Raw genomic sequence first — 17,965 nt, 5'->3', positions numbered from 1 at the left:
ATTGGGCCGAATTAAACGAGGCTTCAGGTAACAAAGACTCCAGGACATTTTGGAAAATCATTAAGTGGGGTAGAGGAGCTGGCCCTGCGAAGCCAGATAATAATGTACCAGAAGATGCTTGGGTTGACTATTTTAGACCACAGTATGCTGAAGTCAACCATCCCGTGGTGGCTGACAGCATAACACCAGTTTACGCAACCGATAATCTGTTTTCCCTTAGAGAAGCGGGAATTGCCATTAGTTCCGTGAAATGTGGGAGGGCGCCAGGGCCAGACGGGATTCCCCCTGATATTTTTAAATACGATGTGACTAGATGGGCGAGGTATACCTTCCTTGTAGCAAATGCCCTAGCGAAGGGGGAAGTGGTCCCAGACCTTTGGAAAGGTGCAACTATTATCCCCATCCACAAGAAGGGTGATCGTTCACTACCTGCCAACTATAGGCCTATAAGCCTATTAGCTACTATGCAGAAAGTAGTTGGGATAATGGTAACAAACCAGCTTATGGACTGGGTTGATGACAACAACGCCCTTTCTCCATACCAAGCCGGATTCAGGCGAGCAACCAGTACCATTGACCAGGTCTTCCGCTTCACGATATTGCGGTGGAAGACTGTTGTACTGGGAAGGGGCTGTCTGTATGTCGCGTTTGTCGACCTGCGGGCGGCATTCGACCTAGTCCCCCGGTTTAAGTTATGGTTGGTTCTGCAAAAGATGGGGATTCCTGCCGATCTGCTTACACTAATCATGCGATTGCATGAATCCAACTTTGCAAGAAAGGGGCGTCCGACAAGGCTGTTCCATGGCCCCTTTACTCTTCTCGTTATTTATTAACGGGATTGTTGAGAGAATGTTGAAGGCTAGTGTAGATGCCCCGTCGTTAGCGGACACCAGGGTTCCGATCCTGATGTTCGCTGACGACACTCTTATCTTGTCTAAGACCCCTATAGGGCTACAACGTGCACTAAACATTTTCGATGCTTTTTGCACAGAGCATGGGCTAGAAGTGAACGTGGGAAAAACAAAATTAATGGCCTTCTCCCCAGGTCGCAGGAATTTTCCCAAGGTAACCTTAAACAACAGCAGGTTAGATACTGTCGCAGAATTCACGTACTTGGGAGTACAGATCGCAGAGGGCGCTGGCTGGACGCATCATTTGGATAAAGTGGTCTTAAAACACCAGCAGCTCTCAGGTGCTTTAAGGGGGGAACACCGTAAATCTAAAACAAAACCTATTAAACCCGCACTTATAGTGTATGATGCGAAGGTCTTGGGTGCCACATTATATGGCGCGGAGTTATGGGCTTGGGATAGTCTTGTGGCTCTACAGACTTCAGAGAATAAGTTTTTGCGAGGGATCACAGGACTTCCACAGAGCACCCCCTTAACCCCATTGTTTTTGGAGCTGGGTAGGCGTCCTATTGCCGACAGAGCCCGATTGCGCCCAGTTCTCTACTGGAGACGTCTCTGGACGACTCCAGAAATTAGACAATATGCGGAGGGTTTTCTTTGGATAATCCAGGAAGATATCTTCCACAAGATAAAATGGCTAAAAAACCTGAAGGCCATGCTAGCTAACTTAGGGTTTTCAAATCTTTGGAATAACCCTGTGGGAGACATCTTCCCAAGCAAAGAAGCCCTCAAAGAACAATATTGGGATTGGGTGGGTGGTAATCTGCTGAAAGACGCCAGGGCCGACTCTATGGCTGGTCGCTTCCTGGAGACAAAAATCTTTCCTGTCCTAGAAAACTACTGGGATAACATCACGGTACCAATGGACAGGAAACTCGTCTTTCAGTTAAGATCTGGATCTATCCCCCTAAAGAAACTGACAGCTGGCTGGCATAGACCAACCAATAACTTATTTCCAGCATGTGAAAATGCAGAGGAGAGCATAGGCCATTTCCTATTTGTATGTCAAGCTTACTCAAAACCGAGGAGAAAATGGCTTACGCCGGTATGTAAAAACCTGGGGACACGCGACAGCGCAGTGGCTTTAAGAATCTTATGTACAACAACTCAGGATTCGATAGTCATAGGGGTAGCTAAATACCTGGGTTGGGCTTGGGCAATTAGACGACGGTCTCTGGGGTGAACTAAGTAATCAGGTTTTCCTTTTAATTATGACTTATGTAATATTATCTATTATAAATGGTTTTGTATGTAAATACTGTATGAGCTGCACTCCATGTTTAATGAATTTTTATCTGTAATTATGTATTATTGTGTAATTGTTTTAAATTTTATGTGCTTTTATGAGAATTGTCTCGAATAAAGCTTATACAAACAACAAGTATCTATATGAGATAAATAATTTAAAACATTAGATTAACTAACTAACTAACTAACTAACTAACTTTTATTATCTATTCCCGTCTTCAAAGGCCAATTCCCTTTACTAAAACTTTGGTTTTAAAAACACTAGATAAGAATTTGTAGAATCATAAGGCAAATGTTGTTTATAAGTTAAATGAGAATCATTGCAGTAACTCCATCCTTTTTCACATTTTAAGTAGCATGTATAATGTCCTGAGGTTGTCGAAGAACCGTCATGATAAATAATAGCTTCAGTTGTAAAGGTTCTTCCTGAAATTGATAACTGAGAAGCCACAAAATTTTTAATAGAAGTTGTCAATTTAGTTCCATCAGGTCTACATTGTTGGAAAACTAAAATGATATACTGCCCATAACTTTGTATAAATAATGTGGATAGCATTCGATAGTTACATTGAGTACACACCATATTATGATCTGCTGCTTTAACTAGATTTTTAAATGACACTGATTTACAGTCAGGTAAAGTCAAATATATAAATCTTTCAGTGTCTATTCTAGTAGTACTTGATGAACTACAATTGTGGCAGTCATGCTGCCATTGATAAGAAAGGCTGAAAAGATTATCTACATCTACACCTTCATCTTCCAAAACACCAAATATATACATTAAAAATTCCTGACAATCCTGCTGAATGTTCTGTGAAAATTTATCTTGACCAGAACACATATCTAAAATATTTCGAATTTCTGTTACACTTTCTATTTTTGCTCTATCACTGCTACATTTCTGAAACACAGAATTCAATAAACCACACAATCTTTGTTCCCGATTTTCAACAATCTGTTCTTGTAAAGTTTGAAGAAAAAAAACAACATTAACCACTACATTAGCATAGCAGTTGACACCAGAACTATTTTCAAACGTAAATCCAACAACATTTTCTTCACAATTCTTTTTCTTCCTGTTTTCAATTACAGTTTTGTCTACTTTTTGTCTTTTTGCTACTACCTCACTGCAATTATCCTCATTTCTTCTTTTTCGGCCTACCACACGTTTTTCAAACAGAGGATATTGAGGCAAATGTGGAGCATAATCTCTTCTTAACCTATTGTATTCTTTAACACAATCTAGATCTGCACAAATTTTGGTCTCATCACACTCAAAAAAGTACAATCCTGATAAAGTTCTGACTCGGGATAATGCCACATATGCCATACCCTCTTTAAACACAGATCTTCCAATGTTCACTAAAGCATTATCTACACTTAAACCTTGAGATTTATGAATTGTTACTGCATATGCCAAACAAACAGGAAACTGTTTTTGGCGAACATATAAGTCTTTTACAAGTAAAAATCTAGCAGAACAACGACTGATTTGTTGTACTTGCCCAATGCCATCAAATTTTATTTTTCAAAATTCAATTTCATCTCTATTTCTATAATTGAGAAAATCAACAACATAACCCATTGCCTCATTTACCAGACCTCAACATTTAAATTCCTTCTCAAAATGATACGACAATTTAAACACACATTCAGAGTCTTTTCAAAACCAGCTGTTTTAGAAATACTTTTGTCTAATGAATCCAATTTAGTTTTCAAATTTTCAGACAAAACAATTGTGTCACCCATATGCTCTATTTTATCTATTGCTTCCAGTTTCACAATCTCTTCATTTTCTAACTCTAACATTTTGTTGTTGAAGATGGAACATTCTTGCAGAGTTGGCATCAAACATATCCCAGATTTCTTCTCAGTCATTTTTTTTTAAATATTCTCTGGAAGAATGTTTTGATTTGGATACAAATTTGAAATTAATCGATCATGTAAAGCTTCTTTCCCAAGCTCGCTTACTTTTCCAATTCTTACATCTTGTAGAATATTTTTATAATCTTTATCCTTTGCCAGTCGCATATTTTGAAGCAGTTCAGCATATTTAAAATTTAACCATATATTAACGTTTCCAATGCTTCCAAGGGACTTCCTAGTATCTTCATGTGTGAGCATTTTAAACACTGGTTGTCCTTTTACTGGAGTCAACTGCAATAGATCTCCAAAAACAATAATTCAAGACATCTACAGAGGAGACGGTGTGCACTTCTCAGATGAGGGAAATAGAATTTTCCTCCTGAATTTAAGACTGTGCATTGGAACCTACTTGTAGTTACCTAAATCAATCACAGAACCCAAAAGCTCTTTTCAGAGCTACCCTACCTCTGATCATTCAAAACGTTTATCTTTTTCTAACTTTTTTCACTATTTTTCACCAAAGTACGCTTCCCGGTACGCGCACAGGTGCGCGTACCAGGCGCTTCCCCCGCGGAAAATTCAAGATTTTTTTTTTTTGCCTTTATGAGCCTCCTAAGCCCCCCTCAGAAAACCTAGAGGGTCAGGAAGTGTCTACCGTGCCCCCTTCTACCCAATCCCAACGTTGTTTGTCCTCCATCTTGTGTCTCGATTGTACCGACACACAAAATGGAGGACTCCCGTAACGCTGCCGGTGCGTGTACAAGTCCGCGCACCGGGAAGCGCTCCATACAAAAAGGTGGGAAAGTTATTTACAGAAAAACCACTGGAGACACTTTCGTCAAATATAGAATAGGCCCTACTACATAGCAGTCCCTACCATTTGCCCAAATTTGGTGGAATTCCATTGAGACATTTAGGCTACAGGCCTGTCTAAATATTCTGAGGTAAATTACATGACCAAAACACATATGAAGTGAGAGAATTTACAACCAATTAAAAAGTTTATTTCATTTTCTACGATTATTTCCTGACATTTGATTGGTTATGTACCTGAATAAATTAAAAAAAAGAGAAGGAAACACAGCCATTTTGACTACTACTTTCTGAAGTACATTTGAAAAGAAATTACACTGACAACTTCAACTGCTTTCTCAAAGGTAAGTTGTTATTTTGGAAAGTGAAGTATGTTGTGCACTTCCCAAAGATAACTTCACTGTTAAAAAATCCAAACTACATGTCTGAACTTAAACCCAACAGTGCTCTATCTCTACTGATATAATTATTTTTTATGCAATTTACAGCAACAAAATGGAAGGAGAAAAGAATATATCTTTTGAAATTGTTTTGAACAACAACCAGGATGGAAAAAATGCTGAAAATTATAACATTGACTTTATGGATGAGTCTCTGGACCTTGAATTACTTGAGTGTGTGGAATCAATGGAAACACAGAATGTAATGAAGAGATTCCAGACAATATTTTATTAGAAGTTTTATTAAATTATGAAAAAGAAACAGAAGAATAAATTTATATTTAATAATCAAAAGTTGTTCGAGCCATTATTCATTTTTATATGTAATTCATCAAGTAGATCAAAAATGTTTAAAATATAAAGTGAGACTTATAATATACTGTGCAACTTTATTGTGTTACATCGAAAGTTTGCTCATAGTTACTTCCTTTCTCCCACTATATTATCTCCAATGTGTATTTAACATCTCTTTATCATCTCCTGCCTCCATGTTGTTTCTGCTTTCCTGACAGACTATGTTATGAATTCCATATACCACAATAACTTCTGAAACAACATGCAAGATATCTACAAAGGAGACGGTGTATATGAAATTAGAGACTCTGCATTGATACCTACATGTTGGTACTTAAATAAAAAAAACAACAACAAAAAAACAATTAATAAACATACAATTTTTAAAATTGATTCTTTTTTCCCCATAGTACGCTCTCAGGAGCGCTCCCGGGAGCGCTCCCCGGTGCGCGTACCGGGCGCTCCCCCCGCGAAAATTGAAAAAAAATAAAATAAATTTGAGACCCCGCGGGGCCCTTTAATGGCCCCCATATCAAACCTAAGGGGTCAGGGGGGTCTACTCTGCCCCCTTGTGGTCAATTCCCCCCTTTGTTTTTGGCACCTCTTGTGTCTTGATTTTACCGAGACACAAGATGGCGGCCGCTCCGGACTTTTTGGAATGTTTACAGACACCTAAAAGCCAATCAGCTTTCTGCGCGCAAGTCGCGTAGCGCGCCCGGTGCGCGTATCGGTGAGCGTACCGGGGCGCGCTTATAGATATATATATTTTTTTGAACCTAAATTACTCAAAATCCACTGGAGCACATATCTTGAGACATAGCAAAGGCACATCGGGCTACCACTCCCTACAATTTTGCCAAGTTTGGTGGAAATCCATTCAGCCGTTCGGGCTAAAAGTGAAATATATATATATATTCACTGAAAAAACCATAGGTCTATAACCTATGGTTTTTTCAGTGAATATATATATATATTCACTGAAAAAACCATAGGTTATAGACCATATATAGTTCTATAACCTATGGTTTTTTCAGTGAATATATATATATATTCACTGAAAAAACCATAGGTTATAGACCATATATAGTTAGGGATTAGCATTTACAAAACCTTATTTTACTCGCACAAAACCATTGAAATTCGCATATATAGTTAGTTGCACTAACTATATATCGCGCACCTGCAATCCACTGCTGATGATGTCACATATTACATCATTAATGACATGGTCAGTGACATCACTGATGACATCACTGATGACATCTCAAATGACATCACTGATGACATCATCCAGTGACTGTGTGTTTCTGTAAAGTTTAAATATGTTTTACATATTGAAGAATGAATAGATGTAGAAGTGTCTGGATGAAGGATTTAGTAGGTGCGTGACTGACTGTATGAGTGAGTGATTAAATGTGTGTCACTGAGTGCATGGGTTAGTAACTAAACTGTCTTAATTTGTGCATCAATATGTCTGTTGTTCTGTAAACTGCTGCATGTGTTGATCAGTAGCTATATGAGTAACTATATGGGTTATTGATTGATTGTCGAAGTATTTGTCTGGGAGACTGAGTGTGTGCGTGGCTCGCTGGGAGATGTGTGACTCTGTGCAGATCAATGTGTTCTTGTATCAATGATTGTATAAGAGAGTAAGTATGTGTTAGTATATGTTTGAAAATGTAAGGTACTCTATGTTTAACTGTATTGATTAGAAAATGGAAGTGTGATTGATTCTTTACAGGACTGACTAGGTGTGTGAGTAACTCCATGGATGAGTGGCAGAGTGTGAGTGTCTGTATAGGTGTATTAGTGCATATGATAGTGTTGTAAAGATGAGTGATTGTATGTATGAATGATTGTATGGGTGAATGAGTGAATCTGTGTGTAGACATAGGAATCAGTGGGTGCGTATGTAGTAACTAGTATTGGTGTGTCAATGGTTTAAAAAATTATATTCTGTATTTTGCACTGGAAGTAACAGAGGTTATATTAAAGTGTGAGAAGATGCATTGTATTGTCACATGAATGATATCATCAGTGATGTCATCAGTGATGTCAATGAGGTGTCATCAGTGATGTCATCAGTGATGTCATTTGAGATGTCCTCAGTGATGTCATCAGTGATGTCACTGACCATGTCATGAATGATGTAATATGTGACATCATCAGCAGTGGATTGCGGGTGCGCGATATATAGTTAGTGCAAATAACTATATATGCGAATTTCAATGGTTTTGTGCGAGTAAAATAAGGTTTTGTAAATGCTAATCCCTAACTATATATGGTCTATAACCTATGGTTTTTTCAGTGAATTTTCAAGGTTTTGTAAATGCAAATTCCTAACTATATATGGTCTATAACCTATGATTTTTTCAGTGAATTTCATTGGTTTTTTAAAAGCTAATATCTATAGCTGTAAAATATATTCTTTATTACGTGACGTATCACGTAGCCACGTGAGACGCCTCATGACGCGTCGCATAACCGTGACGTATCGTCTCTGCAGCGCAAACAAAACCCGTAACGTAAGCGTGCCGGAGCACGCTTACAGATATATATATATTTTTTTAACCTTAATTAGACAAAATCCACACGTGCACATATCTTGAGGCCTTGCAAAGGCACATCAAACAAACAGTCCCTACAATTTTGCCAAGTTTGGTGGAAATCTATTCCTTTAAATTTTATTTTACTGTTTCTCTTGGTTTTCCCCTTGTTACGCTTACCGGAACGCTACCCGGTACGCAAACCGGACGCTCCAAAAACACAAGATGTCGGACTCCCGTTACACTGCCGGTTAGCTGCCCGGTTGGCGTACCGGGAAGCGCCTCTACCGCGAAAAATCGCAATTTTTTTTTCTTTTGCCCCGCGGGGAACTTTAATAGCCCCCTCATCAATCCTAGGGGGTCAGGAGGGGTCTACCTTACCCCTTTCCTTCATTTACACCTTTTTTTTCCACCTCTTGTCTCTCGATCCTACCGAGAGACAAGATGGGGGCCGCTCCGGACTGTTTACAATGTTGACAGCCAATCAGCTTCTCCTCAGACTCCCGTTACGCTGCCGGTTAGCTGCCAAGTTAGCTGCCCGGTTCGCGTACCGGGACGCGCCTCTACGGCGAAAAATCACAAATTTATATTTTTTTATTTTTTGCCCGCGGGGCACTTTAATATCCCCCTCATCAATCCTAGGGGGTCAGGAGGGGTCTACCTTGCCCCCTTTCCTTCATTTCCCCCTTCGTTTTTCACCACCTCTTGTCTCTCGATCCTACAGAGAGACAAGATGGCAGCCGCTCCGGACTGTTTACAATGTTGACAGCCAATCAGCTTCTCCTCAAACTCCCGTTACGCTGCCGGTTAGCTGCCTGGTTTGCTTCCCGGTTCGCATACCAGGACGCGTCTCTACGGCGAAAAATCGCAATTCTTTTTTTTTTTTTGCCCCGCGGGGCACTTTAATATCCCCCTCATCAATCCTAGGGGGTCAGAAGGGGTCTACCTTGCCCCCTTTCCTTCATTTCCCCGTTAGTTTTGGCCTCCTCTTGTCTCTCGATCCTACCGAGAGACAAGATGGCGGCCGCTTCGGACTGTTTAGAATGTTGACAGACACCGGAGAGCCAATCAGCTTCGCTTCGCAAAGTTCCGTTACGCGAAAAGTACGCGAACCGGAGAGCTACCCGGGACGCTGTCACAGATATATCTGTTTTTGAAAACGTTAATTTCTCAAAATCAGTGATGTCATGAGTGATGTCACTGACGATGTCATGAGTGATGTAATATGTGACGTCATCAGCAGTGCACTGCAGGCGCGCAAGTTATAGTGAGTCCAACTAACTATAACGTGAAATTTCAATGGTTTTATGTCAGTAAAATTTCCAGCTACCTAAAACTGGTGTAAAACCTATGGTTTTCTCAGTGAATTTAATAGGTTTTTTAAATGCTAATTCCTAACTATAACTGGTGTGAAACCTATGTTTTTTTCAGTGAATATATATATATATATATAAGAAAGAGTTGCCCTAAGGTGGGAATGCACTTACGGGTAGGAATTAATGCCACCGCAAGGGCGCGAGCCGCGAACAAAGTCCTTTTCCTGCCAGATGCGTTTCGGGCCAACGCCCTCTTCAGTGGCAGACCATGTGACATGACGGCAAGCGGCAAACACCAGTAACTACCCACAGTAATTATACGCAGGTGTAGCACCTGAAGCAATGCTTTCTGGGAGTGGTAGTTTATAAGTAGAACCCAAGTGGGTCGCCGCCGCCATTCACATGTAAAAAAGTATTAAAGGATTGCCAATGTCCCCGCAAGCACCCCGCAAGTAAAAGGCACCTCCCGTACCACAATACGCTGCCCAAATGAGGCAGCTGTGGACCCGCAGTTTATCCGCGGTAGTGCAAACCCGCGACCGGGCTGGCCGCTAACAAATGGAAGAAAGAGTTGCACCCTGGTGGGAATGCACTTACGGGTAGGAATTAATGCCACCGCAAGGGCGCGAGCCGCGAACAAAGTCCTTTTCCTGCCAGACGCGTTTCGGGCCAACGGCCTCTTCAGTGGCAGACCATGTGACATGACGGCAAGCGGCAAACACCCGTAAATACCTACAGTAATTATACGCAGGTGTAGCACCTGAAGCAATGCTTTCTGGGACTGGAAGTTTATAAGTAGAACCCAAGTGGGTCACCGCCGCCATTCACATGTAAAAAAGTATTAAAAGGATTGCCAATGTCCCCGCAAGCACCCCGCAAGTAAAAGGCACCTCCTGTACCACAATACGCTGCCCAAATGAGGCAGCTGTGGACCCGCAGTTTATCCGCGGTAGTGCAAACCCGCGACCGGGTTGGCCGCTAACAAATGGAAGAAAGAGTTGCCCCAAGGTGGGAATGCACTTACGGGTAGGAATTAATGCCACCGCAAGGGCGCGAGCCGCAAACAAAGTTCTTTTCCTGCCAGACGCGTTTCGGGCCAACGCCCTCTTCAGTGGCAGACCATGTGACATGACGGCAAGCGGCAAACACCAGTAAATACCCACAGTAATTATACACAGGTGTAGCACCTGAAGCAATGCTTTCTGGGACTGGTAGTTTATAAGTAGAACCCAAGTGGGTCGCCGCCGCCATTCACATGTAAAAAAGTATTAAAAGGATTGCCAATGTCCCCGCAAGCACCCCGCAAGTAAAAGGCACCTCCCGTACCACAATACGCTGCCCAAATGAGGCAGCTGTGGACCCGCAGTTTATCCGCAGTAGTGCAAACCCGCGACCGGGCTGGCCGCTAACAAATGGAAGAAAGTTGCCCCAAGGTGGGAATGCACTTACGGGTAGGAATTAATCCCACCGCAAGGGCGCGAGCCGCGAACAAAGTCCTTTTCCTGCCAGACGCGTTTCGGGCCAACGCCCTCTTCAGTGGCAGACCATGTGACATGACGGCAAGCGGCAAACACCAGTAAATACCCACAGTAATTATACGCAGGTGTAGCACCTGAAGCAATGCTTTCTGAGACTTGTAGTTTATAAGTAGAACCCAAGTGGGTCGCCGCCGCCATTCACATGTAAAAAAGTATTAAAAGGATTTCTAATGTCCCCGCAAGCACCCCGCAAGTAAAAGGCACCTCCCGTACCACAATACGCTGCCCAAATGAGGCAGCTGTGGAACCGCAGTTTATCCGCGGTAGTGCAAACCGCGACCGGGCTGGCCGCTAACAAATGGAAGAAAGAGTTGCCCCAAGGTAGGAATGCACTTACGGGTAGGAATTAATGCCACCGCAAGGGCGCGAGCCGCGAACAAAGTCCTTTTCCTGCCAGACGCGTTTCAGGCCAACACCCTCTTCAGTGGCAGACCATGTGACATGACGGCAAGCAGCAAACACCAGTAAATACCCACAGTAATTATACGCAGGTGTAGCACCTGAAGCAATGCTTTCTGAGACTGGTAGTTTTTAAGTAGAACCCAAGTGGGTCGCCGCCGCCATTCACATGTAAAAAAGTATTAAAAGGATTGCCAATGTCCCCGCAAGCACCCCGCAAGTAAAAGGCACCTCCCGTACCACAATACGCTGCCCAAATAAGGCAGCTGTGGACCCGCAGTTTATCCACGGTAGTGCAAACCCGGGACCGGGCTGGCCGCTAACAAATGGAAGAAAGAGTTGCCCAAAGGTGGGAATGCACTTACAGGTAGGAATTAATGCCACTGCAAGGGCGCGAGCCGCGAACAAAGTCCTTTTCCTGCCAGACGCGTTTCGGGCCAACGCCCTCTTCAGTGGCAGACCATGTGACATGACGGTAAGCGGCAAACACCAGTAAATACCCACAGTAATTATACGCAGGTGTAGCACCTGAAGCAATGCTTTCTGGGACTGGTAGTTTATAAGTAGAACCCAAGTGGGTCGCCGCCGCCATTCACATGTAAAAAAATATTAAAAGGATTGCCAATGTCCCCGCAAGCACCCCGCAAGTAAAAGGCACCTCCCGTACCACAATACGCTGCCCAAATGAGGCAGCTGTGGACCCGCAGTTTATCCGCGGTAGTGCAAACCCGCGACCGGGCTGGCCGCTAACAAATGGAAGAAAGAGTTGCCCCAAGGTGGGAATGCACTTACGGGTAGGAATTAATGCCACGGAAAGGGGGCGAGCCGCGAACAAAGTCCTTTTCCTGCCAGACGCGTTTCGGGCCAACGCCCTCTTCAGTGGCAGACCATGTGACATGACGGCAAGCGGCAAACACCAGTAAATACCCACAGTAATTATACGCAGGTGTAGCACCTGAAGCAATGCTTTCGGGTACTGGTAGTTTATAAGTAGAACCCAAGTGGGTCGCCGCCGCCATTCACATGTAAAAAAGTATTAAAAGGATTGCCAATGTCCCCGCAAGCACCCCGCAAGTAAAAGGCACCTCCCGTACCACAATACGCTGCCCAAATAAGGCAGCTGTGGACCCGCAGTTTATCCGTGGTAGTGCAAACCCGCGACCGGGCTGGCCGCTAACAAATGGAAGAAAGAGTTGCCCCAAGGTGGGAATGCACTTACGGGTAGGAATTAATGCCACCGCAAGGGCGCGAGCCGCGAACAAAGTCCTTTTCCTGCCAGACACGTTTCGGGCCAACGCCCTCTTCAGTGGCAGACCATGTGACATGACGGCAAGCGGCAAACACCAGTAAATACCCACAGTAATTATACGCAGGTGTAGCACCTGAAGCAATGCTTTCTGGGACTGGTAGTTTATAAGTAGAACCCAAGTGGGTTGCCGCCGCCATTCACATGTAAAAAAGTATTAAAAGGATTGCCAATGTCCCCGCAAGCACCCCGCAAGTAAAAGGCACCTCCCGTACCACAATACGCTGACCAAATGAGGCAGCTGTGGACCCGGAGTTTATCCGCGGTAGTGCAAACCCGCGACCGGGCTTGCCGCTAACAAATGGAAAAAAGAGTTGCCCCAAGGTGGGAATGCACTTACGGGTAGGAATTGATGCCACCGCAAGGGCGCGAGCCGCGAACAAAGTCCTTTTCCTGCCAGATGCGTTTCGGGCCAACGCCCTCTTCAGTGGCAGACCATGTGACATGACGGCAAGCGGCAAACACCAGTAACTACCCACAGTAATTATACGCAGGTGTAGCACCTGAAGCAATGCTTTCTGGGACTGGTAGTTTATAAGTAGAACCCAAGTGGGTCGCCGCCGCCATTCACATGTAAAAAAGTATTAAAGGATTGCCAATGTCCCCGCAAGCACCCCGCAAGTAAAAGGCACCTCCCGTACCACAATACGCTGCCCAAATGAGGCAGCTGTGGACCCGCAGTTTATCCGCGGTAGTGCAAACCCGCGACCGGGCTGGCCGCTAACAAATGGAAGAAAGAGTTGCCCCCTGGTGGGAATGCACTTACGGGTAGGAATTAATCCCACCGCAAGGGCGCGAGCCGCGAACAAAGTCCTTTTCCTGCCAGACGCGTTTCGGGCCAACGCCCTCTTCAGTGGCAGACCATGTGACATGACGGCAAGCGGCAAACACCAGTAAATACCCACAGTAATTATACGCAGGTGTAGCACCTGAAGCAATGCTTTCTGAGACTTGTAGTTTATAAGTACAACCCAAGTGGGTCGCCGCCGCCATTCACATGTAAAAAAGTATTAAAAGGATTTCCAATGTCCCCGCAAGCACCCCGCAAGTAAAAGGCACCTCCCGTACCACAATACGCTGCCCAAATGAGGCAGCTGTGGAACCGCAGTTTATCCGCGGTAGTGCAAACCGCGACCGGGCTGGCCGCTAACAAATGGAAGAAAGAGTTGCCCCAAGGTAGGAATGCACTTACGGGTAGGAATTAATGCCACCGCAAGGGCGCGAGCCGCGAACAAAGTCCTTTTCCTGCCAGACGCGTTTCAGGCCAACACCCTCTTCAGTGGCAGACCATGTGACATGACGGCAAGCGGCAAACACCAGTAAATACCCACAGTAATTATACGCAGGTGTAGCACCTGAAGCAATGCTTTCTGAGACTGGTAGTTTTTAAGTAGAACCCAAGTGGGTCGCCGCCGCCATTCACATGTAAAAAAGTATTAAAAGGATTGCCAATGTCCCCGCAAGCACCCCGCAAGTAAAAGGCACCTCCCGTACCACAATACGCTGCCCAAATGAGGCAGCTGTGGACCCGCAGTTTATCCGCGGTAGTGCAAACCCGGGACCGGGCTGGCCGCTAACAAATGGAAGAAAGAGTTGCCCAAAGGTGGGAATGCACTTACAGGTAGGAATTAATGCCACTGCAAGGGCGCGAGCCGCGAACAAAGTCCTTTTCCTGCCAGACGCGTTTCGGGCCAACGCCCTCTTCAGTGGCAGACCATGTGACATGACGGTAAGCGGCAAACACCAGTAAATACCCACAGTAATTATACGCAGGTGTAGCACCTGAAGCAATGCTTTCTGGGACTGGTAGTTTATAAGTAGAACCCAAGTGGGTCGCCGCCGCCATTCACATGTAAAAAAATATTAAAAGGATTGCCAATGTCCCCGCAAGCACCCCGCAAGTAAAAGGCACCTCCCGTACCACAATACGCTGCCCAAATGAGGCAGCTGTGGACCCGCAGTTTATCCGCGGTAGTGCAAACCCGCGACCGGGCTGGCCGCTAACAAATGGAAGAAAGAGTTGCCCCAAGGTGGGAATGCACTTACGGGTAGGAATTAATGCCACGGAAAGGGGGCGAGCCGCGAACAAAGTCCTTTTCCTGCCAGACGCGTTTCGGGCCAACGCCCTCTTCAGTGGCAGACCATGTGACATGACGGCAAGCGGCAAACACCAGTAAATACCCACAGTAATTATACGCAGGTGTAGCACCTGAAGCAATGCTTTCTGGTACTGGTAGTTTATAAGTAGAACCCAAGTGGGTCGCCGCCGCCATTCACATGTAAAAAAGTATTAAAAGGATTGCCAATGTCCCCGCAAGCACCCCGCAAGTAAAAGGCACCTCCCGTACCACAATACGCTGCCCAAATGAGGCAGCTGTGGACCCGGAGTTTATCCGCGGTAGTGCAAACCCGCGACCGGGCTGGCCGCTAACAAATGGAAAAAAGAGTTGCCCCAAGGTGGGAATGCACTTACGGGTAGGAATTGATGCCACCGCAAGGGCGCGAGCCGCGAACAAAGTCCTTTTCCTGCCAGATGCGTTTCGGGCCAACGCCCTCTTCAGTGGCAGACCATGTGACATGACGGCAAGCGGCAAACACCAGTAACTACCCACAGTAATTATACGCAGGTGTAGCACCTGAAGCAATGCTTTCTGGGACTGGTAGTTTATAAGTAGAACCCAAGTGGGTCGCCGCCGCCATTCACATGTAAAAAAGTATTAAAGGATTGCCAATGTCCCCGCAAGCACCCCGCAAGTAAAAGGCACCTCCCGTACCACAATACGCTGCCCAAATGAGGCAGCTGTGGACCCGCAGTTTATCCGCGGTAGTGCAAACCCGCGACCGGGCTGGCCGCTAACAAATGGAAGAAAGAGTTGCCCCCTGGTGGGAATGCACTTACGGGTAGGAATTAATGCCACCGCAAGGGCGCGAGCCGCGAACAAAGTCCTTTTCCTGCCAGACGCGTTTCGGGCCAACGCCCTCTTCAGTGGCAGACCATGTGACATGACGGCAAGCGGCAAACACCAGTAAATACCTACAGTAATTATACGCAGGTGTAGCACCTGAAGCAATGTTTTCTGGGACTGGAAGTTTATAAGTAGAACCCAAGTGGGTCACCGCCGCCATTCACATGTAAAAAAGTATTAAAAGGATTGCCAATGTCCCCGCAAGCACCCCGCAAGTAAAAGGTACCTCCTGTACCACAATACGCTGCCCAAATGAGGCAGCTGTGGACCCGCAGTTTATCCACGGTAGTGCAAACCCGCGACCGGGTTGGCCGCTAACAAATGGAAGAAAGAGTTGCCCCAAGGTGGGTATGCACTTACGGGTAGGAATTAATGCCACCGCAAGGGCGCGAGCCGCGAACAAAGTTCTTTTCCTGCCAGACGCGTTTCGGGCCAACGCCCTCTTCAGTGGCAGACCATGTGACATGACGGCAAGCGGCAAACACCAGTAAATACCCACAGTAATTATACACAGGTGTAGCACCTGAAGCAATGCTTTCTGGGACTGGTAGTTTATAAGTAGAACCCAAGTGGGTCGCCGCCGCCATTCACATGTAAAAAAGTATTAAAAGGATTGCCAATGTCCCCGCAAGCACCCCGCAAGTAAAAGGCACCTCCCGTACCACAATACGCTGCCCAAATGAGGCAGCTGTGGACCCGCAGTTTATCCGCAGTAGTGCAAACCCGCGACCGGGCTGGCCGCTAACAAATGGAAGAAAGTTGCCCCAAGGTGGGAATGCACTTACGGGTAGGAATTAATCCCACCGCAAGGGCGCGAGCCGCGAACAAAGTCCTTTTCCTGCCAGACGCGTTTCGGGCCAACGCCCTCTTCAGTGGCAGACCATGTGACATGACGGCAAGCGGCAAACACCAGTAAATACCCACAGTAATTATACGCAGGTGTAGCACCTGAAGCAATGCTTTCTGAGACTTGTAGTTTATAAGTAGAACCCAAGTGGGTCGCCGCCGCCATTCACATGTAAAAAAGTATTAAAAGGATTGCCAATGTCCCCGCAAGCACCCCGCAAGTAAAAGGCACCTCCCGTACCACAATACGCTGCCCAAATGAGGCAGCTGTGGACCCGCAGTTTATCCGCGGTAGTGCAAACCCGCGACCGGGCTGGCCGCTAACAAATGGAAGAAAGAGTTGCCCCCTGGTGGGAATGCACTTACGGGTAGGAATTAATGCCACCGCAAGGGCGCGAGCCGCGAACAAAGTCCTTTTCCTGCCAGACGCGTTTCGGGCCAACGCCCTCTTCAGTGGCAGACCATGTGACATGACGGCAAGCGGCAAACACCAGTAAATACCTACAGTAATTATACGCAGGTGTAGCACCTGAAGCAATCTTTTCTGGGACTGGAAGTTTATAAGTAGAACCCAAGTGGGTCACCGCCGCCATTCACATGTAAAAAAGTATTAAAAGGATTGCCAATGTCCCCGCAAGCACCCCGCAAGTAAAAGGTACCTCCTGTACCACAATACGCTGCCCAAATGAGGCAGCTGTGGACCCGCAGTTTATCCACGGTAGTGCAAACCCGCGACCGGGTTGGCCGCTAACAAATGGAAGAAAGAGTTGCCCCAAGGTGGGTATGCACTTACGGGTAGGAATTAATGCCACCGCAAGGGCGCGAGCCGCGAACAAAGTTCTTTTCCTGCCAGACGCGTTTCGGGCCAACGCCCTCTTCAGTGGCAGACCATGTGACATGACGGCAAGCGGCAAACACCAGTAAATACCCACAGTAATTATACACAGGTGTAGCACCTGAAGCAATGCTTTCTGGGACTGGTAGTTTATAAGTAGAACCCAAGTGGGTCGCCGCCGCCATTCACATGTAAAAAAGTATTAAAAGGATTGCCAATGTCCCCGCAAGCACCCCGCAAGTAAAAGGCACCTCCCGTACCACAATACGCTGCCCAAATGAGGCAGCTGTGGACCCGCAGTTTATCCGCAGTAGTGCAAACCCGCGACCGGGCTGGCCGCTAACAAATGGAAGAAAGTTGCCCCAAGGTGGGAATGCACTTACGGGTAGGAATTAATCCCACCGCAAGGGCGCGAGCCGCGAACAAAGTCCTTTTCCTGCCAGACGCGTTTCGGGCCAACGCCCTCTTCAGTGGCAGACCATGTGACATGACGGCAAGCGGCAAACACCAGTAAATACCCACAGTAATTATACGCAGGTGTAGCACCTGAAGCAATGCTTTCTGAGACTTGTAGTTTATAAGTAGAACCCAAGTGGGTCGCCGCCGCCATTCACATGTAAAAAAGTATTAAAAGGATT

The sequence above is a fragment of the Lissotriton vulgaris genome, chromosome 3_1, assembly GCF_964263255.1.
Source record: "Lissotriton vulgaris chromosome 3_1, aLisVul1.2, whole genome shotgun sequence".
NCBI classification, from domain to species: domain Eukaryota; kingdom Metazoa; phylum Chordata; class Amphibia; order Caudata; family Salamandridae; genus Lissotriton; species Lissotriton vulgaris.
This window is presented reverse-complemented; position numbering follows the sequence as displayed.